At 37.0% G+C, this 27,467-nt stretch overlaps 1 long non-coding RNA gene across 1 annotated transcript in view; it reads left to right on the top strand.

Annotated features, from left to right (window-relative positions):
* The window catches only part of LOC132342204 (uncharacterized), a 55,965-nt gene that overhangs the window by 10,257 nt on the left and 18,241 nt on the right, over positions 1–27,467 (top strand). Inside the window, exon 3 of the long non-coding RNA XR_009490501.1 lies at positions 25,121–25,268. This is a non-coding gene — a long non-coding RNA (uncharacterized lncRNA). The remainder of the gene's footprint in view (positions 1–25,120; positions 25,269–27,467) is intronic.

Raw genomic sequence — 27,467 nt, 5'->3', positions numbered from 1 at the left:
GCAATACTTTGGCCACCTGATGCAAAGAGCTGACTCATTGGAAAAGACCCTGATGCTGGGAAAGATTGAGGGCAGGAGGAGAAGGGGACAACAGAGAATGAGATGGTTGGATGGCATCACCGACTCAATATGAATTTGAGTAAACTCCAGGAGTTGGTGATGGAAGGGGAGGCCTGGCGTGCTGCAGTCCATGGGGTCACTAAGCGTCAGACACATCTGAGCGACTGAACTGAACTGAACTGAGGTACTAAGAATTAAAGTCCTACAGAAGTTTACAATCTAGATGAGGCAATAATATATTTTTTTTAATGCTAGGGTTATATGCTTACATACAGAATATGTACTATGCTAGAATTAAAAATTTAGGTCAAAAAGGCAGAGGAGTTATAGGAAGAGAATATTCCTATGGTTTGGAATTGGAAAATGGATCGTAGTAAATGTATTTTGTATTTGTTCTTTTAAGATGGGTAGGATTATGACAGGTATTTTGGGTAGGCAGTTGATTACAGGATGAGCCAAGGTCATAAAAGCAGGAATGACAATACAAGTTCAGGGGAGAGTGAGAACCTGTTGAGGATGGAAAATTTATTAGACAAGTATTTACTGAGCATTTATTAATATTATATGTAGGAAACTTAAATTGAGCCCAGATTACAGAGGATCATGAGTGCTAGGGTCTGAGATTAAAATTTACTTCATAGACAGTGAAGAATCTTCAGCCTTGATGATTTTTGAACAGGATTAAATATTTTTTAAAGTGTAATTTAAGATGACTATATCTGGTAAAGACAGTGAGCAAGGTGATCTCTTGGAAGGACACTGAAATGACCTAAGCGTAATATGATAATGGTTCCACATATTGCTGGTAACAGTGTTGGTAGATTCAAGGATGTGGTTTTATGACATTTGATATTATCACTCTATAGGACACAAGTTTATGAATCTTCCCTCGTCCATTATTCCAGCCACCACTGGGCTACCTTAAGTAGATTATACATGAAAAATAGTAGCAAAATATAAAACAAAGTGTCACTTTATTATTACCTGGGCTAATGTCCAATAACTCCATTGTAGAGCTATAATAAAGCTTTGTGGGACTCTATAGTATAAGTATTATGTCAGTCACCTCAGGCTGCTGCAACCAAATACCATAATCTTCTCACAGTTTTGGAGGCTGGAGTTTGAGATTGGGATAGCTGGAGAATTCAGGTGAAGACACTTTTCATGGCTGACAAATGCCAGCTTCTTGCTGTGTAAGAACACAGCAGAAAGAAAAAGATCTCTCTATTCCTCTTCTTAGAAGGCCACCAATAATATTGGGGTAGGGCCCCACACTTAGGACTTCATTTAACCATAATTGCCTCCTACATCCAAAATATAGTTACACTGTGGGGTTCAGGCTCAATACATGAATTTGGGGATGAGAGAGAGACACAATTCAGTCTATAGCAGCATATTTTCCAACGTGCTACTTAATATTAAAAAGTAAAATGTGACATACAGTATGTATGGCACTGTAAACTCCATGACTTTCTAATAGTAAAGGTTAATGCCAACTGAGAAGAAATAAACTGAATCACATGATCTCTTTATCAGATACTAAGATATATTTTGATCCTTCAGGAAACTTTCTCCTAAAATTGAATTATAAAAGCACTTTATAGTAGGACATGAGAACAAAACTCAAATCAGAAAATAAAGATAACTAGTTTGGAGGATTAGAAGAATAAAAATTCTAATGAAAGAAAAGGGAAATTGGCAAAGATGTTAATTGGAAACAAAAATATACATTTGTTAATTTATAATGATGAGAAGTTTTACAAAATGAAAAATAAAACTAAATATGACATTTTCTATGATATACAAGATGTATTTGTCAAAGTAAACTTCAGTTTGTATTGCTGTTTAGAAAGGAATTGTTAAAGTCATTGAATTTTTTGCAGATGTTTCTGTGGCAAGATATGAAATCGTAAAAGTGTTGGTACTTATTAACTAACAAGTCAAACCATGTGTATTTGGGAGTTTATAGAATAAAGATAATGAGGTCTTACTGAGTTAATTATCACAAGATTGGTGGGTAAATTTCATCACCTTTTTAAAACATAAGATTCAACCTTAACGCACATTAAAATGCAGACTTCCAAAAATACCCTAGTAGTAACAATGTAGCTAAGACATTTAAAGTAAAGTAAAATATATTTCAAAATTTAAAATGAAGTTTAAATACTTACAGATGAATCTTAGAAATGCAAAAATGAAAAGAGGAATTTAATTTTTTTATAATTTTTAAAATTTGTTTCCTTTACACATGATTTAACATCTTCACAGCAAATACTTTATAGCATTTCCTTAGAGATCAAAACAGGAAGAAATTTCAAAATTACTTCTTGTGCCCTAACTGAATAATGAGCACTTTGCTCAGGAATTCTGTGAAATCTGGCTAAAAACTGCAGCAGCATCACAGTGTTTACTACACAGCTTTAGAAAAGAATTGATTTATTCAAGGTCATTCTTTCCTTTGGAAGTTTACTTAAATTGAATTTTTTTTTCTTTTTTTGTGGGAAGGCCAAGACTATTGCCAATTTATAGAATGTATATTTTCTTGGTCATATTGACTTTATGGACCTAGTTCTGCTGAAATTAACTTTATCCTTGGTACTTTGTGGAAGTCAGACTCTTTCCTTTAAATCGCTGTGTTCCATTCCCATTCCAAACATCTGCACGTATAATATGGTAGATTTCGCACAGTGGTAAAGAATCTGCTTGCCAATGCAGAGGATGTGGGTTCAATCCCTGGGTCGGGAAGATTGCCTGGAGTAGGAAATGGCCACCCACTCCAGTATTCTTGCTTGGAAAATTCCATGGACAAAGGAGTCTGTTGGGCTACAGTCACAGATTCAGACATGACTGAGCACATATACATAGTCTTAAGAATAATGCACTGAATTTATCTCTAATTTATCCCTCTTCCCCCACTTGGTAATCTCGTTCATTTTCTACATCTATGAGTCTGTTTCTCTTTTGTAAATAAGTTCATTTGTATCCTTTTTTTTTTTTTTAGATTCCACAAATTTGTCTTTCTCTGGCTTTCTTAGTATAATAATTTGAGTTTGGCATTAAAATACACACGTTACTATATATAAACTAGATAACCAAAATGGACCTACTGTGTAGCACAGGGAGATATACTCAACATCTTGTAATAATAACCTATAATAGAAGAGAATGTTTAAAAAATAAACATTTATATATATGAATAACTGAATTACTTTACTGTATACCTGAACTTCTTTACAACATTATAAATCAAGTATACTATAATAAATTCTTTTTAATTTTCATAAGCACTAAAAAAGAAAATAATACTGAAATCACAAGGTTTTGTTAGAAAATTTAGAAACTAAAATATTAAAGGTATAGTTGAAGAGTCTTCTCCAAGTCTCTCCAATTTAGATATACAGTAGCTATTAAAGTTTGGTTTTTAAATAACAGTTTTTAGCAAACTTACTAAACAAGCTGGAATCAAAATTTCTGGGATAAATAACAATAACCTCAGATATACAGATGACACCACCCTTATGGCAGAAAGTGAAGAGGAACTGAAGAGTCTCTTGATGAAAGTGAAAGAGGAGAGTGAAAAAGCTGGCTTAAAACTCAACATTCAGAAAACTAAGATCATGGCATCTGGTCCCATCACTTCATGGCAAATAGATGGGGAAACAATGGAAACAGTGACAAGCTTTATTTGGGGATAGGGGCTCCAAAATCACTGAAGATGGTGATTGCAGCCATGAAATTAAAAGACACTCGTTCCTTGGCAGAAAAGCTATGATCAACATAGACATCATATTAAAAAGCAGAGACATTACTTTGCCAACAAAGGTCTGTCTAGTCAAAGCTATGGTTTTTCCAGTAGTCATGTATGGATGTGAGAGTTGGAGTATAAGGAAAGCTAAGTGCAGAAGAATTGATGCTTTTGAACTGTGGTGTTGGAGAAGGCTCTTGAAAGTCCCTTGGACTGCAAGGAGATCCAACCAGTCCATCCTAAAGGAGATCAGTCTTGGGTGTTCATTGGAAGGACTGATGCTGAAACTCCAGTACTTTGGCCACCTGACGCAAAGAACCGACTCATTGGAAAAGTCCCTGATGCTGGGAAAGATTGAAGGCAGGGCAAGAAGGGGACGACAGAGGATGAGATGGTTCGATGGCATTACTGATATGATGGACATGAGTTGAGCAAGCTCTAGGAGTTCCTGATGGACAGAAAAGCCTGGTGTGCTGTAATCCATGGGGTTGCAAGAGTCAGACACGATTGAGGGACTAAACTGAGTGACTAAACAAGTGAAATTAAAACAGATATCTGAGCCACATTGTAAATTAATAGCATTTTTATCATTGGAAATTTCTATTTTAAATAAAATAATTTCTTCAAATTTTAAAAACAAAAGGATAAGTATCTACTCTTTATAGTTTAGATGTACATCTGGGTATAACCTTCAAAATATCCAAATGATCTATAAGACATTTTACCTTTCAGTGTAATTGTTCACTCTTAAACAGCAGTGTCATCACCTACCTAGACATTTTACATTAACTTATAGGAATATGCAATATAAAATTGAATGAAATATAATACATTGTTTTCTAAGTAAAAGGATAAACACAGGAGAAGACACAGTAATATGGCAAAGTTTAATATATTTTATGAGTTGCAGGACACTTAAAATGTATAAATTGATAGGATTAGATATGAATATTACTGAAATAATAGGACTTAGGAAAACTTATAAGAGAATTAGGTTAAATGTTTTCTCTATGGAAAGACAGGTTGAATTCACTTTTTTCTCTTCTTTACATTGTCTTTACTATTTCTCAGTTTCTTAAGGCAGAAATTTTATTTGGCTGCTCACTAGATACCAACTTTCAATGGAACTTTGTACTGATATTAAAGAGCATTATTTGAAAGCTCAGAAGGTAATAAAGTCAGTGACCGTTTATGGATATTTTCTGGCTGACACTCAACGTGTCAGAGTTGAGTATTTACAATAGAGATTACATGGCCTGACCAGCCTAAAATATTTACTACCTCGCTCTTGAAGAAAAAGTTTGCCTATCTACTCCTGCACCACAAACCTGGATTTGTACCTTTGTTTCCTTGAAAAATACATTAAGTTCCTCTAAGCCACTCATTTCACACTTACAAGATATGGATAATAGTAGCTAACTCATGAATTATCATGCAGATTGAATGTGGAAGTTTAGGTAAAGCACTTAGTACACAGTAAAGTGAAAGTGAAGTCACGAAGTCGCTCAGTCGTGTCCGACTCTTTGTGAGCCCATGGACTGTAGCCTACCAGGCTCCTCCGTTCCTGGGATTTTCCAGGGAAGGATAGTAGAGTGGGTTGCCATTTCCTTCTCCAGGGGATCTTCCCGACCCAGGGATCGAACCCCAGTCTCTTGTGTTGTAGACAGACGCTTTACTGTCTAAGCCACCACTTCCTAGTATCTTATTAATCCTAGTGTTAATAAGTGTTGGCTGAAATTATGAACTTGAATCAAGGCACACTTTGTTCTGTATTATCTCATAGATTTGTTTATAGATACTTAAGTTGTTAGCCAACACAGTTCATAATCTTCACTAATGTTTTAAGTAATAAGTTGTTAACTTAAATGGAATGTCTTAAAACAAAAAAATTCATATTCATTCATAAAATTTAATATATCATACATGGTCATCTCTCTTACCATGTAGCTTTATTCTGATTTAATACATTTTGAAGAGCCTCTAATACTGATTAAGATAGAGTAAGGATAGTCCACCCTGACTTTGTCACTGAATGCAACCAAAAGCTCTGGACTGAAGGCATGGAACATCTATCTGACGACTAAGAAAACTTTATGGCTGCCAGGAAGAGTAAAAAAGAAAGGTACTACTTGGAGTATGCTTGAAGTATGAACAACTTGGTGGTGGGTTTCCTGGTTTCATTTTTGTTTTTTCACTTTCTGACCTGAAGCTGAAGGAGCCCAAATATCAGCAGAGCATACCAGCATGGTCCAAAAAAATAGCAAAGAGAAGTATTATTTTTCTGGTTTGAGAGGTGAGAAGGGGAAACTATCATGAAATAGGATAGAGAGGGTAGGGACACTTTTTCTGTCTTAATCTTGCCTTCAGGTGAGCCCCAGTCCTAAAACTACAGCCCGTGGGGGCAGGGCAGTAGCAGGGGCCTGGAAAGCACTTATACCTCTCAAGGAGGAGAATTCTGATCTCTGACTAGAGGGACTGTGGTTGAAAGAGTGTGAAGAGAATCTTTATTGCTTTTGTGTTTTTTCCTCTCTATCCACCTGCCACCAGTTTAGCCACCAGAAATGGATGGTAGAATGGAGAGATTAAAGTTCAAAATTACTCAACATAAAAAACACAGGACATTTTGAGAAATTATAAGGAAAATGTCACTCAACAGACACCAACTCTGAAAGGAACTAGATGCTGAAAATAATTGAAGACTTTAAAGCAGCTAACCATGTCCCAAGAAATAAGGGAAAGTACTATTGAAAAAGAAACAATAGAAAATCACAGGAGAGAAATAGAAGCTATAAAAAAGAGTCAAATGGACATTTTAGAAGAGAGAAGCAAAATAAATCATAATGAAACCACTGAAAATCTTACAGGAAATCCACTTTAAATAGAATGATTGTTAGTTTAAAAGTAAAAGGATGGGAAAAGGTAAACCAGCAAACACTAATCACAAAAAACTTGAGTATTATATTGACAACAAGCAAAGTAGACTTCACAGCAAGGAAAAGTACAAGAAATTGAGTGTCATTACATAATTATTTAAAGGGTCAGTTCATCAAGAACACATGATAATTAGATTATGTAACTAATAGAAGCACTTCAAAATGCATGAAACAAATATTAATAAACTGAAAGGAAAATAGATATATTAAAAATTAGGGTTGGAGATTTCAACTTCTGTTAATTTCACAGACCAGATAGACAAAACAGTCATCAAGAATGCTAACGAGCAATCAGCTGGAACTAATTGACATTTGTAGATACTCCATTCAAGAATAGCTGCTGCTGCTGCTGCTAAGTCACTTCAGTCGTGTCCGACTCTGTGTGACCCCATAGATGGCAGCCCACCAGGCTCCCCAGTCCCTGGGATTCTCCAGGCAGGAACACCGGAGTGGGTTGCCATTTCCTTCTCCGATGCATGAATGTGAAAAGTGAAAGGGAAGTCGCTCAGTTGTGTCTGACCCTCAGTGACCCCATGGACTGTAGCCTTCCAGGCTCCTCTGTCCATGGGATTTTCCAGGCAAGAGTACTGGAGTGGGGTGCCATTGCCTTCTCTGTCAAGAATAGCAGATATAATAATTCTTTTCAGGATAAATGGAGTATTTACTATAATAGATGATAACATTAAAAATCTTGAAAGAATTAAAGAAATCAAAGCATATCTTTGCCTTAAAGAGATTAAAGTAGAAATTAACTTTTTAAAGTTATATGGAAAATCCCCCAATACCTGGAAATTAAATAATATATTTCTGAATAGCCCATGGGGCAAAAGCAAAATCAAGCCATGATGAAATACCACTACACAATCTTGCTGCTGCTGCTGCTGCTAAGTCACTTCAGTCATGTCCGACTCTGTGCAACCCCACAGATGGAAGCCCACCAGGCTTCCCCGTCCATGGGATTCTCCAGGCAAGAACAACTGGAGTGGGTTGCCATTGCCCTCTCCAATGCATGAAAGTGAAAAATGAAAGTGACGTTGCTCCATCATATCCGACTCTAGCGACCCCATGGACTGCAGCCTACCAGGCTCCTCTGTCCATGGGATTTTCCAGGCAAAAGTACTGGAGTGGGGTGCCATCGCCTTCTCCAACACAATCTTACATATTCCTTGGAATGGCTAAAACGTAAACTAACAGAAAGACAATACTAAGGACGGGAATGGAAACAGAGCAAGTGGAAAGTCTCCTATTTTGTTGATCTAAATGTAAAGTGCTCTAGTAACTCTGAAAAAGGTTAGGCAGTAACTTATAATATTGAATATGAATTTAACCATTTGACCCTAGCAATCCCACTCCTAAGTATTTGTTCTAGATAAATAAAAAACTTTGTTCATATAAAATCCTACACATGAATTTTCTAGCAGTTTTATTCATAATTTCCAAATGCTAGAAAGAAGTTTTTGACAGAATATATAAGCAAACTGCTCATACAACAATAAAATGGAATATTATTCAGCAATATAAAAGAACAACAATTGTTACAACATGAATAGCTCAACATTAACAACTCAATAACATGAACGCACTCAAAGGCATTATGCTGAGTGAAAGAAGTCAGTTTCAAAAGGTTTTATTCTATTTAGTTCATTTATATTACATAGAGGAGCTAATTCTACAGAAACAGAAAACATATTAGTGGTTGCTCTGCAGTAAGAGTGAGGGGAAAGAGTGTATAACTATAAAGGAGTGGCAAAAGGGAGTATTTTGTGGTGATGGAGATGTTCTGTATGGTGGTTACATGAATCTTTCAGTTCAGTTCAGTCGCTCAGTCATGTCCGATTCTTTGCAACCCCATGAATGACAGCACGCCAGGCCTCCCTGTCCATCACCAACTCCCAGAGTTCACTCAAACTCATATCCATTGAGTCAGTGATGCCATCCAGCCATCTCATCCTCTGTCGTCCCCTTCTCCTCCTCCCCCCAATCCCTCCAGGCATCAGGGTCTTTTCAAATGAGTCAACTCTTCACATGAGGTGGCCAAAGTATTGGAGTTTCAGCTTCAGCATCAGTCCTTCCAATGAACACCCAGGACTGATCTCCTTTAGGATGGACTGGTCGGATCTCCTTGCAATCCAAGGGACTCTCAAGAGTCTTCTCCAACACCACAGTTCAAAAGCATCAATTCTTCGGCGCTCAGCTTTCTTCACAGTCCAACTCTCACATCCATACGTGACCACTGGAAAAACCATTGCCTTGACTAGATGGACCTTTGTTGGCAAAGTAATGTCTCTGCTTTTCAATATGCTATCTAGGTTGGTCATAATTTCCTTCCAAGGAGTAAGTGCCTTTTAATTGGCTGCAATCACCATCTGCAGTGATTTTGGAGCCCCAAAAATAAAGTCTGATGCTGTTTCCAGTTTCCCCATCTATTTCCCATGAAGTGATGGAACCAGATGCCATGATCTTAGCTTTCTGAATATTGAACTTTAAGCCAACTTTTTCAGTCTCCTCTTTCACTTTCATCAAGAGGCTTTTTAGTTCCTCTTCACTTTCTGCCATAAGGGTGGTGTCATCTGCATATCTGAGATTATTGATATTTCTCCTGGAAATCTTGATTCCAGCTTGTGCTTCTTCCAGCTCAGTGTTTCTCATGATGTACTCTGCATATAACTTAAATAAGCAGAGTGAAAATATACAGCCTTGATGTACTCCTTTTCCTACTTGGAACCAGTCTGTTGTTCCATGTCCAGTTCTAACTGTTGCTTCCTGACCTGAATATAAGTTTCTCAAGAGGCAGGTCAGGTGGTCTGGTATTCCCATCTCTTTCAGAATTTTCCACAGTTTATTGTGATCCACACAGTCAAAGGCTTTGGCATAGTCAATAAAGCAGAAATAGATGTTTTTCTGGAACTCTCTTGCTTTTTCCATGAATCTTTATGTGTGTTAAAAACCAAAGAACTGTACACTAAACAAAAAAGAAAAATGTTTGACTGCATGTATATTTTTAAAAATTGTGACAGTTGCAATTTCTTTATTTACTTCATTAATTAGAGAGTAACAATTAATAACTAGGAAGCAGGCAGAGGTTAGGTCCAAGATGAACTTGTTGCTTCTTCTAGCAGTGTAACAGACCTAGTTGTTGACCATTTGACAAAATGTTGGAATAAGAATTCATTTTTAAATGTTTGAAGGAACAAAATTATGTGAATAACTTCTTGATAATAACTTGATAACATTTTTATTTCTAGTGGTTACATTTGGGGTCTCTTGTTACTTAGGCTCTTCTATTACAACTCAAATATTTTATAAAAATTTTTAGTAAAAATTTTGTTACAAAAGCAAGATTCTTCTGGAGTAATCCAGACTTGACTTTTAAGAAGTGTTTGCCAAGATGTTCAACATCAGTGATCTTGTTCCTTTTGAATTCCAGTAAATCTAATCCAAGTTGAATTACTAATTAACTATGTAATTCTTGAGTAAATCATTGAACAAACTCTGCCCTCAGTTTCTTCTTTCAAAAAACAAGAATTTTATGTTAAGTATAGGATCCACACCATCCAAAGACATCACATTTTGTGATCCTAGTAGTATTCTGTAGCCATTTATGAAAGGAATAACTCTGGGTAGGTTCTTGGTCCATCCAAAAACATCTTGTCAAAGGCTTACCTAGCCACAGTTTGATTTCTTGCTACACTGGGCAGTACAATGCTAAACTCAAGTATTATTAATAATACCTTAAGGCTGAGCCAAATTCCTAAGGTTGGGTTCAAGGAAGTGAAAAGTGAAAGTTACTCAGTCTTGTCTGATTCTTTGCAATCCATGGACTGTAACCCGCCAGGCTCCTCTGTCTATGGAATTCTCCAGGCAAGAATACTGGAGTGGGCAGCCATTCCCATCTCTCCCAAGTGTGGTGAAGAGTAAATCACATAATACGTGAACATATCTAACAGAATGCCTGGCCCATACTAATTTATAATTATTAGATTCATGTAAACATCAATTTCTATTTTTTCTTGAAGTTAATGAGAATTCAGATTGGTTGTCTATATTTTTAGCACACAGGACTGAAAAGCATAACGTCGTAGGTTCATTAGGAAACACATTTACCACCATTTCTACACTTGTGAGAGGAGGGGACAGGACAAATATAAAAGAGACACTGATGTATAGAACAGTCTTATGGACTCTGTTGCAGAGGGAGAGGGTGGGAAGATTTGGGAGAATGGCATTGAAACATGTATAATATCATGTATGAAACGAGTTGCCAGTCCAGGTTCGATGCACGATACTGGATGCTTGGGGCTAGTGCACTGGGACGACCCGGAGGGATGGTATGGGGAGGGAGGAGGGAGGAGGGTTCAGGATGGAGAACACATGTATACCTGTGGCGGATTCATTTTGACATTTGGCAAAACTAATACAATTTGTAAAGTTTAAAAATAAAATTAAAAAAAAAGAAAAATTGAAAAAAAAAAAGAAATGTGATAGAACTGAGAGAGAGAGAAAAAAAAAAACAGTTGAGGAAATCAATACCTTAAACTGTGAAAGTTAAATCACAATTTCACCTGTTGTGTGTCACCAACAGCAAACATAAAAATATAACCAAAGAAAATCTAGGAGCACCTTGAATACTCAACTGTCACTGACACTTCAATTAGATCATCTTTCAGTTGCAAAGATTATCACCCCTCATGTCACTGAGTCCAAGCTTGTATTGCTCACCACGAAACAGGCCAGTAAACTGAGCCAAGTTTCTGGAAAAAGGATTAGTGACTTTATTCCAAAATCCAGCAGAGGAGATGGTGGGTTAGGATCCAGAAGAACCACCTTATCAGGGTTAGAAATCTTTTATACTGAAAGGGGAGAGGCTGTAACTAGTTGTTGCAACTTTTTGGTGCTGGTCAAACCCTGGAGGAGATGTGGTCATACTTTGCAAGAGCAGCTGTCTGCATAGGCCTGGTCATGACGACATTCCTGTTAACAGAGAAAAATGTTATTCTCTCTTCTGCAGCTTCTTATCTCTGTAAGAATGAAGTGTTATACTTCAAAGGTCAAACTGGGAGGCAGAGCCTTGAGATAAGGCTGTATGTTTCAGGCTATAGGCAACATTCTTTTACAAAGGTATAGACCAGCATGACTAAGGACAGGCAATAGAGCACAGAGATTGGAGCTAAAGTATTCCATCCAATACGGGGTCAGATTTGTTCTTCTCTGCTACAGAGGGTACACACACTTCTTACCTAAATCATTCAGTTTTCCAGCTGTAATCATCTATATATTCTTTCTTGGTAACTATGGTGATTTGAAAGGAAGTCCTTCCATATCAATTTCCTATGGCTGCTGTAAGTATATTACAAACTAGCTGGCTTAAAAAACCAGAAATTTAATTTCCTCCCCGCTTTCCCCTCTCCTCCTGTCCTGTCTCCCCCCATCAGCTACTCTAATTCATTCTCATCTTCCAGGATAGAGACCATAGTTTTGTATTTTATTTTAATCTATCATTGACTGCAGCATAGAGCCAGAACTTAAGTGTAGGTTTATAATCATTACAATTCTATTTTATGATCCCAGAAATTTTGTTGAGTTCAGTTGTCCAAAGTCCTTGAAACGGTGTATTTTGAAGAACCTGAATGGGAGAATTTGAAAGCTAAGGGAGGAATAAATTATCTATATCAGCGGTCCCCAACCTTTTTGGCACCAGGGACCTGTTTTGTGGGAAACAGTTCTTCCGTGGACCAGGGAGTAGAGAATGGTTTTGTGATTTTTCAAACGTGTTACCTTTACTGTGCACTTTATTTCTATTACTATTACATCAGCTCCATCTCAGATTATCAGGCATTAGATCCTGGAAGTGGGGACCCCTGATCTATATGATATATAGGAGAGGAGGGATGATTTATAACAGGAATTAATCAGTCTGTGAGACAATACTAGGAACACTGAGAAAATGATGCATTTTGTCCAACTTGTTCATCAAGATGCAGAGCTTCTCACATAATAGTAATTCTACATTTATTGAGTCAGAGCTCTGTGCCAAGGATGGTGCTTAATGTGTCATACAGTGTGTCTCAGCTAATCCACTGAGCAATCCCATGAGAGAGAAACTCTTTATTCTCCCAACTGTGGTTTAAAGAAGTTAACTAGTTTTTCCAGGTCACACAATTAGCAAGTGGCAGAGCTTGATTTCAAAGCCCAGTGGTTTGACTCCAGAAGCATACCCTGTCTGGAAAATTAGAGGATAGCATTGGCTTGCTTATTTATAACAGCCTGTTTCCATGATTCAAAGACTGGGAGAATTGACTGATAAGTACTTTTATTTTTTTTAAACATTTCTCTTTCTGTTGTCCTTGATTTAAATATTCATTCTATTTCTGTAAATAAAAGGCTTTTTTATTGCATAGTTGCCTATTGTTTCAGAAATGTCAATAGATAATTTAATCTATATTTTCCCAAATTTCTTTTTAATAACTTTAGACCTTTGAGATTCAAAACTACTACAACTGCTTCTTTGTAAATAAAAGCATAATTTATCTATATGTGATTGCATGTGTGTTCAGTCACTAAGTCATGTCTGACGCTTTGCAACCCCATGGATGTAGCCTGCCAGCCTTCCCTGTCTATGGGGTTTTCCAGGCAAGAATATTGGAATGGTTTGCCATTTCCTTCTCCAGAGAATTTTCCCAACATAGGGATTGAGTCCATGTCTCCTGGGTCTCCTGCATTGGCAGGCTATTTCTTTACCACTGAGTCATGTGAAAAGCCCTCAATATGTGAATGTTAATATATAATTAAAGTTTCTCAAGATGAAATTCAGTCAAAATTAGAATAAAACAAAAATTCATTTGTGCACTGACCAGTTGATTTTCTTAAAGCAGACGGTTTATTATAGTTTATTATACTTAACATAGGGCTTTCTAGGTGGCTCAGTGGTAATGAGTACACCTACCAAGCTGGAGATGTGGGTTCGAATGCTGGCTCAGGAAGAGCCCCTGGAGAAGGAAATGCCAACCCACTCCAATATTCTTGCCTGGGAAATTCCATGAACAGAGGAGCCTGGTGGGCCACAGTCCATGGGGTTGCAGAGGACTTGAACATGACTTAGCGACTGAACAATAACAACAAAAATCTTCATGTTAGCACATAAATTTTGAAATGCTAGAAAATGTTCCTAAGCCTCATTGTTTTCATGTTAACATTTTTATTTCCAAACTTGTGGTTAATTTATGTAATGCATAAACCTAGAGTGAATGAAAAATCCACTTCTGGTGGAATAAACAATTCATGGTTCACATTTGACCCGATGCAGATTTTAAGATGATTGCAACTGTTTAATCAAATGCTTTAAGACTAAACAAAATAGGGTTTTGAAAGTATTTAAACTTCTTGTGACTAATTTTATTGGATTCAGCTTTGTTCAAACATTTCTAGTAGCTTGGAAGGAAAATCTTCAGGAACACCAATAAATTAATTCATAGTGAAACATTTATACGACGTTCAGTTCAGTTCAGTTGAGTCGCTCAGTTGTGTCCGACTCTTGTTATATAAATAATGTTAGCAACCAGAACAAGCAAAGAAAAGGAAATGATGTTTGATCTCCCTCTAGTGGTTTTGCATCAGAGTTTAGCTAGCAGAAAATGCACTAGCATATTGTTGTTAGTGGCTAAGTCCTATCTGACTCCTTGAGACCCCGGGACTGCAGCATGTCAGGCTCTGCTGTCCTTAACTATCTCCCAGAGTTTGCTCAAATTCATGTCCATTAAGTCAGTGATGCTATCTAGTCATGTCATCCTCTGTTGTTCCCTTCTCCTTTTGCTTTCAATCTTTCCCAGCATCAGGGTGTTTTCCAATGAATTGGCTCTTTGCCTCAGGTGGTCAAAGGACTGGAGTTTCAGCTTCAGCATCAGTCTTTCCAATGAATATTCAGTGTCGATTTCCTTTAGTATTGACTGGTTTGATCTCCTTGCAGTCCAAGGGATTCTTAAGAGTCTTCTCCAGCACCACAGTTCAAAAGCATCAGTTCTTTGGCACTCGGCCTTCTTTATAGTCCAGCTCTCATATCCATACATGACTACTGGAAAAACCATAGCTTTGGCCAAATGGATTTTTGTCATCAAAATGATATCTCTTCTTTTTAATATGCTTTATAGATGTTTCATAGCTTTTTATTTTTTAACTTTGTGGCTGTGGTCACCGTCCACAATGGTTTTGAAGCCCAAGAAAATAAAATCTGTCACTGTTTTCACTAATATGGGAACTACACAAAAAGAAATTATATTTATATATATATATATATATATATATATATATATATATATGTATATATAGGCTTCCTTGGTGGCTCAGTGGTAAAGAGTCAGTTTGGCAATGCAGGAAATGTGGGTTGGATACTGCATTGATGCTTTTGAACTGTGGTGGTAGAGAAGACCCTTGAGGGTTCCTTGGACTGAAGGAGATCAAACCAGTCAATCCTAAAGGAAATCAGTCCTGAATATTCACTGGAAGGACTGATGATGAAACTCCAATACTTTGGTCACCTGATGCGAAGACCTGACTCATTGGAAAAGTTCTTGAAGCTAAGAAAGATTGAAGGCAGGAGGAGAAGGGGACAACAGAGGATGAGATGGTTGGATGGCATCACCAACTCGATGGACATGAATTTGAGCAAGCTCTGGGAGTTGGTGATGGACAGGGAAGCCTGGCGTGCTTCAGTCCATAGGGTGGCAAAGAGTCAGACACGATTGAGTGACTGAACAACAACCACCATCATACACATGGGGCTTCCTAGGTGGTGCAGTGATACAGAACCAGCCTACCAATGCAGGAGACTTAGGAGACACAGGTTGGATCCCTGGGTTGGGAAGACCCCCTGGAGAAAGAAATGGCAACCGACTCCACTGTTCTTGCCTGAAAAATTCCATAGACAGAGGAGCCTGGTGGGCTACAGTCCATGAGGTTGCAAAGAGCCAGACACAACTGAGCAACTGAGCATGCATGCACAGGACAGGTATATATCTATATGTGTGTACATTTAAAATATATATATATAGAGAGAGAGAGAGCACACAGTATGTTAAGAGATTTTTCTTTCCAGCAGAAAGAATACAAAATCAGATTTTACGGTTGCTGCCTTCAAAGGAACTTACAATTTGGAAGATGGATGTATACACAAATACACAAAGTAATAAACAAACTTTGTTTATGCTAACAGTGGGAAGATGTTTATGCTAAGCAAAAAATATGCTAACAGTGGGAAGATGAGGGAAGAGAGAAGAGTTTCAGTGGGGATGTTTTTTCCTAATTTGCTTTAAGCCATCAAAGAAAGATATATCTACTACAAAAATATGAATTGTTCACAAATAAGGAATAGATCATCAATGGATATCATATTGGTTTCCTGTTGCCAAAACTATTGCACTAATATGGCATGTTTAACTGTCCTTCCTGGATTCCATCTAATAGGGCCTGAGTCTGTTGTGGAGACACAGTAGGGCATTGAGTTGAAGAAACGATAGCAACAGATGCTGCTAAATATAAACCTGATGCTTTAGCAACCATTATACCAAGGGTAGAAGTAGCTGTTTAATTCCTTTCTGTGGAGCATTTGAATGTGCAGGGGGCCATTCACAGTTGATAACTTTGGGAGAAAGAATTAATCTCTGTTCGTTTGTTCTCCTCTTAGATTCAATATTCAAGGCGGCTATGAGGACCAAGTACAGAGACATTTTAACGCATATTGGCCTCTCCTGCTTCCTTACTTTTAAAATTATCCACTTGTAACACTCTTATTTTTTTAAAGTTGTCCTTGATATTTCATTTTAGCCTAATTTTATCTGCATACTTGTGGAGACTAAGAAGGAGAACTCTCCCCATAATTGTCTAGCAATACTTGCTGTATGGATCTTTTTATAGTCTACTAAAATTTATAGTCTACATAACTTGCTAAATATTTAATCCATGATAGTTTCCGAGCAGTGTGACAGGGTACTTTCAACCATAATTGAAATCAAAATAATTGCCTCAAACCTTCAATATTATTTTATCCCATATCCTCAGAATCAGTAAATCTTTTGAGGCAACTGTAGATAAGAGTTTATTTCCTAGGGAGATTGTTCTCCATGGACATGTAACTGAAACTTTATAACTAAACCCTATATTATTCTCAATCATAAGCTTTTTGTTATTTTTTATGAAATAAATGTGGTCATTCTCAACCAAAATTAGGAAAGAATAATAATTCTGTTATTCTTTAAGTTGCTTTCTATCCCCAAAGCAAATAGCCTATTCTAATAGGCAAAGTGGGACTAAATGGGCCATTTGGTGTCTTGCTTCACAAAGACAATTGCAAGACAGCCAGGAGACAAATTTAAATTCTGTTAAGAATAGCAGGAAGTATTTTGGTTCTAAGCAGGATAGCACCACTTGGGGTTTTGTTAAGTACACAAGACTAGTCGGATCGAGTGTGTGGATTTTTTGTGTGAATGGAAACAACTCCTGTCTGTCCTAGTTCTTCACTGGAATGCTGACATGTGCAGTGCTTGAAAATGCAGATCATTTCATTGGAATCAGTCAGAGTTTACCCTGGCACTTGAAAAGAAGCTATTCAATAGTACAGGAGCGTCCATTTTCATTTTAACAGACGGCATATAATAACATTCAGAAATGTGAGATTTTCTGGTTCTGTTGCTTTTATGGTGACATAAGTACAGTGTGGTAGATAAAGAGAAAAAAGCATGGTTAGCTATTATATTTCTCAAACCTGACAGAAGTGGTAGACAGAATAATTAGGAAATGGAATCCTGTATTAAAATTCTAGAATGTAGAGGATTTATGAATCTTAGATTAAAACTCTGCATGTATTTCACTAGTACTCCACAAATTTGAACCTTTCAAAGTCTATGTGGATTTGGGTCTTTCAAGTACTTTTAATTCTCTTTATATTGGCTGTCATGGGCACAGTGAAAAATGCAGTGAAAAATGGAGGTATAATTGCAGTTAAGAATAAAAATGTATTGAGCACTGTTGACTGAAGAAAAGGCACAACCTAAAAGTTGAGAATTAATGTTTTGTTCAGTGGACTTACTGAGCACTTAAGCCTCTCAGATAGCTTGGAAGGACTGTTCTGAAGAGGTAAGTGAGGAGCCAGGATATATAAGAGTTTTTGAAAAAAAGAAAACAGATGATTGCTAATTAGTACACTCTGACATAAATCACAGCAAGATTCTCTCTGACCGCCCCCCAGATTAATGGAAATAAAAGCAAAGTAAACAAATGGGACGTAATAAAACTTAAAAGCTTTTGCACAGCAAAGGAAACTATAAACAAGATGAAAAGACAATCCTCTGAATGGGAGAAAATAATTGCAAAGGAAGCAACTAACAAAGGATTAATCTCCAAAATATATAAGCAGCTCATACAGCTCAATATCAGAAAGACAAAATCCAGTCAAAAAAAATGGGAGGAGACCTGAACAAATATTTCTCCAAAGAAGACAGACAGATGGCCAAATAAACATGTTCAAATCAAAACTACAATGAGGCTTATCACCTCACACCAATCAGAATGGCCATCATCAAAAAAATCTGCAAACAATAAATGCTGGAGAGTGTGTGGAGATAAAAGAACCCTCCTGCACTGTTGGTGGGAATGTAAATGGATAGAGCCATTATAGAAAACAGTATGGGTGGGAGGGGGGTCCATGATAAGGAACACATGTAAACCCATGGCTGATTCATATCAATGTATGGCAAAAACCACTACAATACTGTAAAGTAATTAGCCTCCAACTAAAATAAATTAAAAAAAAAAAAGAAAACAGTATGAAGATTCCATAAGAAAATAGGACTAAATCTACCATATGGCCCAGGTGGTGCTGGGGGTAAAGAACCTACCTGCCAAAGCAGGAGACGGAAGAGATGCCAGTTCCATCTCTGGGTTGGAAAGATCCCCTGGAGAAAGAAATTGCAACCCTCTCCAGCGTTCTTGCTTGGAGAATCTCACAAACAGAGGAACCTGGCAGGTTACAGTCCATGGGGTCCCAAGGAGATGGACATGACAGAAGCAATTTAGCACACACGCACACACACACACACCATATGACCCAGGAATCCCACTATGGGAAAACCAAAATTCTAAAAGATGCATGTACCCCAGTGTTCATTGCTGCAATATTTACAATAGGACACAGAAGCAACCTAGATGTCTATTAACACATGAATGGATACAGAAGACATGGCACGCATATACAATAGAATATTACTCAGCCGTAAAAAGGAAGGGGTTTGAGTCAGTTGTAGTGAGTTGGATGAACCTGGAGCCTCTTACACAGAGTGAAGCATGTCAAAAGAGAAAAACAAGTATCCTATATTAATGCATATACATATGGAATCTAGAAAAATGGCACTGGTGAACCTAGTAGAGAACAAACTTGTGGACACAGCGAGGGAAGGAGAGGGTAGAATGAACTGAGAAAGTAGCGTTGACATATGTACACTATCATGTGTAAAATAGATAGCTAGTGGGATTGCTGTATAACACAGGGAGTCCAACCTGGTGCTCTGTGACGACCCAGAGGAGTGGGATGGGTGGGAGGGGGGAGGCTGCAGAAGGAGGGGCTATATATATAACTGTGACCTATTTTTATTGTTGTACAGCAGAAAACCAACACAACATTGTAAAGCAATTTTCCACCAATTAAAACATTAAAGAACAGATTACCACTAATTAAAGAAAACCATATGCATCAAGTTAATGAATTTAGTGCTTTTCTGTGTGAGATGGTGAGATGCAAGAGTCTGAGTTTATTGAAATTAATCTTCTGATATGCACCTTAACTTTCTCGGGCCAGGTTCCTGTTTTTCTCCATCCTGAATCCCCTCAGGGTGCACCTCTGGGGGTGGCTTCAGAGGCTGATGGCTTGGTGGCAGGCAGCCTGTTTTTCTCCATTCTCAATTCCCCCCAGGGTGTGCCACAAGGGGCAACTGGGTTGATGGCTTGATCATCCACAGTTTATTGAAATGGCTGGTGACATTCTTTGTTCACAACACACAGGAAGTGTCAAACAGTTTGTATTCAGTAGGTTAGGGTTAAAGTCAATGATACTAAGTAGAATTGTGCACTTGAGAATCCTGTTAGGGAAAGAAGTCGTTTGAACGTTGGAGTCATGGGTATTGGTGGTCAGAGCAGTCCTTTCAGTTTCACCATTCTATTTGGTTTTATCTGAATCTCTAGTTTGTTGTTTTTGTTTTGTTTTATTTAGATTTTGTATGTTTCACTTATGTCTCGGGCTAGCTTTCCAGGAAAGAAATACTGTATTTAATATGTTGAGAAAATGCATTCTTTCTGACCTCATATTAACTTTCAGAGGAACTTATTCAGAGGGCCTGTGTACAAGGAACATTGCCCAATGTATTCATCTGTGATTTTGGGTAAAAGCTGAGAAATATTTTTTCTTGTGGGTGATTTCTTATATTGTTCTCTCAGTGCTGAGAATTTAAAGACAAATCATAACTCTGAGAAGGTATGTTTTTTTTAATGGGAAATTGAGTAACTTGGTTTGAGTCTGTTGCATATTGAGTATTTAATTTCATACCCAGTCCAAGCTTTTTAGGTCACAATGAGGGACTATTTCAGGAAAGCCATGAAACAACCTTTCCTCTATGGCTTATTTTCAAGGAGGCCTTTATCAAATGTTAAATTGTAATTCATTATTATTTATGTCTTGTGAAATTGAAACACCAATATTCTTTAAAGCTTGAAATGGGATTTTTGGTTTTTCAGAACAAACACCCCTGAAAAATATTGAAAGTATTAGAAAAATAAATACTAACATAGAATTATGTATCTAATGAAATTATCCTTCAAAAAATCAATGACAAATTAAGACTTTCTCAGAAAAACAGTAGCTGAAGGAATTCAGAGGGAAGGAAAATGATAAAGGACAAAAACTTGGATCTACATAAAGAAAGGAAGAACATGAGAAAGAGAAGGAATAAATGATGGTAAAACAAAAGCTTTTCTTATTCTTAATAAGATTTATTTCCTTTTACTTATTTTTATTTATTTAACAAGTAAATGTATTTATATTATCTTTTACTTATATTCTTATTAAGAATTATTTTATTTTTCTTATTTTTAATGATAACTTCAAGTGATAATAGCAACAATTTTGGATATGAATAAATTTAGCATATGAATAAAAGAAATGAATGACAACAATATTATAAGGGAGAGAAGAATTATAAATACTCAGTTATACATAATTTAGACTTTATTAAAAATAAAAACTTCTGCTCTATGAAAGACACTGTTTAAAAAAGGAAAAGAAGCCACATATTGGGGAAAATATTTGCAAAACACCTATCTTACAAAGGACTTCTGTCCCAAATATAGAAAGGAGTCTTGAAAACAAAAAATAGGAAACAAACAACCCAACTAGAAAGGGGGCAATAAATCTGAATAGATACCTCACCAAAGAAGACATACAGATGTTAAATTAGCATATAAAATGTACTCAAAATTGTCATTAGGGAATTGCAACTTATAAGGAAGCTGAGAAAGTACTACACACCTATTAGAATGACAGCATTTCTAAAAACTTATAATACCAAATGCTGATGAGGACCCAGAACACCAGGAACTCTCATTCATTTCTGGTGGGAAGACAAAATGTTAACAACCACTTTGAAAGACAGCTTTCTTACAAAGCTAAATATAGTGTTTATATAATCTAGTGATTATGCTTTTAGTTGTCTACCAAAGGTGAAAATTTTTGTCCACACAAAGACCTTCATAAAAATATTTACAAGAGTTTCACTCATGATTGCCTAACCTGGAAGCCACCAAGATGACCTCTAATAAGTGAGTGGATGAACAAACTCTGGCTACAATGCCATATTACTCAGCTATAAAAAGAAATGAGCTATTAAGTCATGAAAAGACATGGATAACTGCAGAGTGCTTAAATGCATATTGCTAAATGAACACAGCCAGTCTGAAAAGGCTTTGAACTATAATATACAATTTCAGTTATATGTCATTCTGGAAAAGGCAAAATTATAGATATAGTAAAAACTTCAATGGCTGTTTGGAGTTCAGGGGCTGGGGACTTGAATAGGTGAAGCACAGGTGATTTTTAGAGTGGCTAAACTACTGTATACAATATTGCAATACTGAATATATAGCATTATACATTTGTAAAAACAGAACTTTACAGCCCGAAGATTGAAGTTTAATGTATGCAAATTTAAAAAATCATTACAAATTTAGGAGACTACAGTGGCAATGTGCATATTTAGCACCCAGATCTTAGTTTCTAATCCTCTTCTCCCATAAAACAGCCAGGGATTCTTGGAGAAATGACAGATTTTTGAGACGGGGCAGGAAATACACAAACTATCCCTAAATCATCTTGAAATTCCAGAAAGGAAGAAAGACCTCAAAAAAACTCCACATTGAGAAATTAAGTCAAAGAGGCACAGGAGACAATAGAGAGAATCCATGGTGACCAAAGCTGGAAACTGGCTTCCCAGGTGGCTCAAAGGTAAAGAATCCACATGCCAATGCAGGAGACCCTGGTTTGATCCCTGGGTCAGGAAGACCCCCAGGAGGAGGAAATGGCAACTCACTTCAGTATTCTTGCCTGGATAAACCCATGGACAGAGGAACCTGGCAGACTACAATCTATGTTATACAGTCCATAGTCGCAGAGCATTGGACACATCTGAGCACCCATACATGCGTGAATTACATATCAAATTATTTAGAATATAACCCAAAATATAAGATAAATATATATGACCCATGAATATGGAATAAATAAATGCATGAGGGAAAAGAGACAAATTTCCATGCAGAATCCCAAGTGAATTATAGACACTCCAGCCCTTAAAGGAGTGGATATATCACTCGCCACTCCTTCGCGTGGGCTTGTACATGATGATCACACATCTTCTTTCTAAATATCACACATCTTCTTTCTAAAGGGTACAGCATAGAGATGGGAAAGAATAAGAATAACTTTTCAAAGAAGAAACCTGACAGAACTTCTGCCTGGAAATCAAAGTCGACATCAACATGACATCAAATATGTGGCATATGTTGATACGATGTGATGAAAATGGCACTTCACCTTTATGATCTTCTCTCTCAAAACCCAGAACCTGAGTCTAACCCCGAGAAAAACGTCAGAGACAAATTTCAACTAAGGGATATTTTACAAAATACCTGACCAGTACTCATTAAAATTAAATCATTTAAAAGAAGGATAAGTCTAAAAAAACTGCCAAAATCTAGAAGTGCCTCAGGAGATCTGACAATGTGTATACATAATGTGATATCCTGAATAAAATCCCAGAATAGAGAAATGACATTAGGTAAAAACCAGGAAATCTGAATAAATATATAAACTTTAGTCCTTAATAATGTATCAATATTTGTTAATTTGAACAAATGTATCATAATAGTGTAAGATCCGACAGAAGATGAGATTGTTGGATGGCATCACTGACTCAATGGACATGAGTTTGAACAAGCTCTGCGAGATGGTGAAGGACAGGGAAGCCTGGCATGCTGCAATCCATGGGGTCTCAAACAGTCAGACATGACTGAGTGACTGAACAACAACAATCAAAATAGTGTAAGATGTTAGTAATAGGGTTTGAAACTGTGCCGGTTTTGGACAGGGACTCTCTGTACTGTCAGCTCAATCTACAAATTTAAAGCTATTCTAAATAATTAAAAAGGAACTTTAAGAGACTTCTCAAAATTATAATATATGGACCTTTTATGAATTCAGATTCAAACTAACAATAGAGTCATTTTATGACTCCCCATGTTTCCCCAGGTACAGGGACCTCCATTGCTTGAGATTGTTCTTGCCATGGTCCTGCCCTGCCTCATGGGCTAGACCATGTGCAAGATGGTCTTTATTTTTCCCTTTTAAATAAAACACCAGTCAGATACCTTTTTATCCCCTTCTTATTATTCTAGGCTTGGAAGACCCAGAGAGGTCAGGATCTCATCCTTAGGTAGAGGGAGGGGTGGTGGATAGCATCACAAGAAACTAGCCTGAAAATCAGGCTCAGCCAGTCCAAGCACGTGGCCTCCCATCTGGGGAGGGCCCACGTCCCACTCCCACATGTCTGGGCACCTGCCCTGGGCTGAGACCAGGCTGCTCCAGGGGCCTCTTGAGCCCTCACCTGCCATAAAGCAACCCAGGTTGACTACAGCCCACATATAAAGCCACAGGCTAAGGCCCGTGGAGTTCTTTTTAAGAAGCAGATTTAACCATTTTCATAGTTGGTCCCTGGAGGTATGCAGAGTGCCCGCTTGCCTTTTCTAGACCCACAGCTTATCTTAGTCGTTTGTGGTTTCCATGTCATCCTTCATAGAAACAGTCCAGTCCAGCATCCTCAACATTTGCCCTCTTCCAGCTGCCTCATCACAGCACTTCAGCCTCCCTGCTGCCCAGGCACGCCATTTCCAAGGAAGGGGCAGTCTCCTGCAGCCCATCTTCTCTGTGACTGTCTTAGGTGATGCGAAGCCCCCTCCACCTTTTGACCCCACAACTTCCTATCCCCATCCTGCTTCAGGGTCTGAAGTCTGGGAACTTCTTTGTTTCTTTGTTATTTATGACCTTGTTTAAAGAAAATAAATATCTCCCAACCGTTTAAAAAAAAAAAAAAGTGGAGTAGTGACAATTTGATAATAAGACATTATTCTTTTTCTTTAGTTGTAATAATGCTACAGTAATAATATATAAAACAATTTTTTGTTAGAAATGCAAACTGAAGTATTTAAAATGAAGTATTAAGTGAAGTATTTAAAATTTATTAAAATGAAAGTATTAAAATGAAGTATTTAAAATGAAGACAATATGATGTCTGAATCTTCCTCAAAGTAATCCCATTGGGTTTTAGAGTCTGGGAATGTAGATGAGACTAGATTCCCCAAGAACTGATAATGTTGAAGCTGGATAATGACTAGATAGGAGTTCATCATACTACTTCTTACTTGATATATGTTTAAATATTTCTATTAACATTTTTAAAATTAAAATGTGAGTTCAGTTCAGTCGCTCAGTCATGTCCAACTCTTTGCAACCCCATGGACTGCAGCACGCCAAGCCTCCCTGTCCATCACCAACTCCCTCATCTATACTCCCAGACTCTAAAATTAAAATGTATATTAAAGTATACTAAAGAGCTGTCATGATAAATGAAAGTTGTCCTTATATGTCAAGTGTATTATTTCTTCTCATGAATTCATTGTTTCTTTAACTGTATAAGAGGACGTTCTTCAATGGAAATGCAATCCTTTTATATTTCAAAACAATAGTTTAAAAGACAAACCAATTTCACTAGTGTTTAACAAAATATTTTACATACAGACTTCCCTGGTGGCTCAGATGGTAAAGCGTCTGCCTACAATGTGGGAGACCCAGGTTCGATCCCTGGGTCAGGAAGATCCCTTGGAGGATGAAATGGCAACCCACTCCAGTAGTCTTGCCTGGAAAATCCCATGGACGGAGAAGCATGGTAGGTTACAGTCCAGTCTTTTAAAACAGTAGTTTAAAAGACAAACAAATTTCACTAGTGTTTAACAAAATATTTTACATACAAGTAAGTTTAGTAATTTGGATTCAGTTAACTTATTATGTTTATTACTTATGCTTAAAATGATATGCATTCGATTCTTTCCCTTTTGCAGACCAGCACTAATCAAAGGAATACTGTGAGATATATAGAATAAATTATAAATATTTTCTTTACCAACTAAACCCTCATATTGCAAAAAAAAAAAACATGATTTAGGAGTCTAATTGCTGCTACTGCTGCTAAGTCGCTTCAGTCGTGTCCGACTCTGTGCGACCCCATAGACGGCAGCCCACCAGGCTCCCCCATCCCTGGGATTCTCCAGGCAAGAACACTGGAGTGGGTTGCCATTTCCTTCTCCAATGCATGAAAGAGAAAAGTGAAAGTGAAGTCGCTCAGTCATGCCAACTCTTAGCGACCCCATGGGCTGCAGCCCACCAGGCTCCTCCATCCATGGGATTTTCTAGGCAAGACTACTGGAATGGGATACCATTGCCTTCTCCAAGGAGTCTAATTAGTCTTGAGTTAATTTATATAACAATTTCAAAGTTACAGAATTTTACAGATTAATTTTAGCTGCAAAGATTGTCAATTGAAACATGTTCCTTCTAGTCAAAAAACATTTTGTATCATAAGCTTATAAATATTTAAGTTAATTATTTATTAGTTAAATGTTAGTGACATGACATGCAACATATTTCACTATTATTTCTACTGAGGAAACACTTCAAAATTTGACTCAGCTTTTGATAAATCCTGGTTTTAAATCACCTCAGTAAATTTTTATTTTGACCAACCTCCTGCATTTCTTACATATAATTTTAGTAAGCAATGCTATGTTCCTGTCAAGGCATGTTTGATATTTCCCAAAGGTTTTATTTTATTGCCAAGTGAAGCAACTTAACCAAACAAAGAAGCATACCTTTCTGTGGCCATATCTGATTGACAAAAGAGACCTTACTGCAGGAAAATACATATAAAGAATACTCCATAAAGATTATTCCATTTGGCCAAAGGCAAACCATACTGTAACAGGGCTGTGAGGCTTAAGGGAAGATATTTGTGATAAATGTATTAGAATTACCTGGTAAACATTTCTGTTTGATCAAAACTGGTTTCCTGAGGACTTGAGTTTATGTGCATATGTTTATAACCTACAAGCCAATGGAGTGAAAAGGGGGAACTGTGTTTCACGGTGCCCTGGGAAGGCACTCATGTCCTTGGCTGCCACTGCTGACTTTTTCCCTTCTTGGTACCAAGCTGACCTACCATTGCTTTCCAGAATGAGTAGCCTTTTAAACAAAATTCTAAAACAAAATCTCTTTGTTGTGTTTTAAGAAACACAGGCTATTTTTTCTTTTAGAACCGCAAATGGCCACCAGGAGGCAGAAATCTATTACTTATCATTTATCGATATTTACAGAAATATGATATAGACAGAAATAAAAATATAGTTGTTTTATTTTACACTTGAGATTTATGAGTGATGATTTAATTATTGTTAAATAACTTGATTTTCCTATCTGAGGAACATGCTTTATTTAACAAAAATATTTATTCAAGGACAATTATGGAAAATATTTGACTAATCAAAATATCTATTATATAGAGTTTACTTAGGATAAAGAGGAGAATTCGTTTTATTTAAAAATTATTAACAGTGATAACATTTTAAAAGTCAGCTCTTCTGGTTTAGTAAATAGCTTCATAATCCCTATATATGCTAGCTGTGATTTTGAGGGCTTCAGGCCTATTTTGTTTTTAAATCAATGAAAAATACTTCTTTGGTATGTATGAATAAAACGTTGAGTATTAATCATGCAGAAAATACTGTATGCTGGAAATAGGTATGTATTAAAGATAGCTTTCATGACATATCTGACTAGAGGAAGAAGAGTCTCCAAGGGAGAATTTTTGGGGTAGTGTCTCATCTATCTTTAGGTCGGTGGTCCCCAATGTTTTTGGCACCAGGACTGGTCTCACAGAAGATGATTTTTCCACAGACCGGGGTGAGGGGAATGGTTTTAGGGTGACTCAAGTGCGTTATGTTTATTGATCATTTTATTCCTATCATTATTATATTGTAAAATATAATGAAATAATTATACAACTCACATAATGCAGAATCAGTAGGAGCCCTAA

This window comes from Bos taurus, chromosome 14, assembly GCF_002263795.3.
Source record: "Bos taurus isolate L1 Dominette 01449 registration number 42190680 breed Hereford chromosome 14, ARS-UCD2.0, whole genome shotgun sequence".
Taxonomy (NCBI): Eukaryota; Metazoa; Chordata; class Mammalia; order Artiodactyla; family Bovidae; genus Bos; species Bos taurus.
This window is presented reverse-complemented; position numbering and strand designations above follow the sequence as displayed.